Below are 1479 nucleotides of genomic sequence, written 5' to 3'. Positions count from 1 at the left end.
ATAACTGGGTTACAGGAATAGTGAATTGAAAACCCCTTTTCACTGCTTTGCTATTAATTTTTTTGTTGTAAATTATTAAATTTTATTTTTATCCATTCTAAAGATTGTTCTGTAGAATTAGTTTACTTTTTGACAACCCGATTAGCTTTAGGATAATCAATAGATTAACACATTAGAGAAAGAAACTTCTATCTTCAGTAATATCTTTGGAACACGTCCATTTCAAAATCCATCCAAAACTTATTTTATATAAAAAGTTTCACCATTCAAGCAAAGAAGCGATATGTCCAATTCTGTTCTACAATTGGTGATTAATTAAGAAAACCTTTTTACATCTATATAAACTATATCCAAAAATATATATAAATGTATAAGTTTGGCACGGGTACTGACAATATTATATAAACGAAATCACAAAAAGAACAGAGAATTAATGTGAAGAGAATTTTAGCGTTGCCAGTGTCATAAAGCTTTTAATTTAAATACGTTACATATAGTGATTTATTTCTACGTAATGTACAACAGTGTATTAAAAATGCTTCAATAATACTTAATAACCGAATATTGTTTCCAGATAAGTAGAAACTTATTTTTTACATTTGAATTAAGGAATAGTCGAGATTAAGTGATAAAATGAGGACAAGAAATGATCTGAGGAGCACGTTTTCTAAGAAACTTATAGTTATGTAATTTCTTAGTAGTTAATGAATAATAGATAAGTCATCATTCGTTGGATAAGATATGCAAGAGTGGGAATTAATAATAAAAAAAAATTTATGTTTATAACTGTTGTGAAAGACGATTTTAATAGTTTTTTTTTTATTGAACGGAAAGAGGTAGTTGTTGTGGGGATAGCAGAGAGGTAGTTCTAGGGTAAAGAGCCTCGAGAGCGAAGAGGAATGACGTCACTGGCTACCTAGCGGACCGACCACTCTTCCAAGGCTGTTGAGATAGCTCAATCTTCTGCTTCCATCTCTTCTACCCAGTTCTTCTATTTTCTCTTCTTGTCAATTCGTCTTTTTAGCCAACTACTTCCTCATTCGTAGGCCTGAACACGTCCAACCCTGCTCTTACTATTCAGGGTGTCCCCTGTCTCGAATAGTTGCCAAATCCTCCCATTACAGAGCTCTCTGGCCGCGGAGCAAGGCTATCTAGCCAAGAAAAAATACCAATCTAGTATTTGATCTCACTTCAACTCCCATTTACGTACGTACAATGCGTCAAAACTAAGTTGGTGGCATTTTATTACCATCTATACCTACGTTCAGAAAGATTGTGTAATGTAATCTGCGTGCTAAGTTTGTCTGATTACGTGTTTTTTGGGATGTAGAATTAGAGTTCAAACTATTTGGGCGACATGATCATCATCTTAGTCATTCAGTATCTTTAGTCATAATTGTATTAATATTATATTTTTTGGCTCCACGGTGCCGAAGGTAGAAAAGCTTTGTTTCAAACAGCAAAATCAAATATATATGT

General features: G+C 33.1%; 1 protein-coding gene across 4 annotated transcripts in view; it reads left to right on the top strand.

Moving 5' to 3' along the window:
• LOC106686120 (sodium-coupled monocarboxylate transporter 2) overlaps positions 1-1479 on the top strand; it is a 131231-nt gene that overhangs the window by 70783 nt on the left and 58969 nt on the right. The window lies entirely within an intron of this gene.

This window comes from Halyomorpha halys, unplaced genomic scaffold, assembly GCF_000696795.3.
Source record: "Halyomorpha halys isolate HHAL.00 unplaced genomic scaffold, Hhal_1.1 Scaffold34.1, whole genome shotgun sequence".
In the NCBI taxonomy this organism is placed as follows: Eukaryota; Metazoa; Arthropoda; class Insecta; order Hemiptera; family Pentatomidae; genus Halyomorpha; species Halyomorpha halys.
This window is presented reverse-complemented; position numbering and strand designations above follow the sequence as displayed.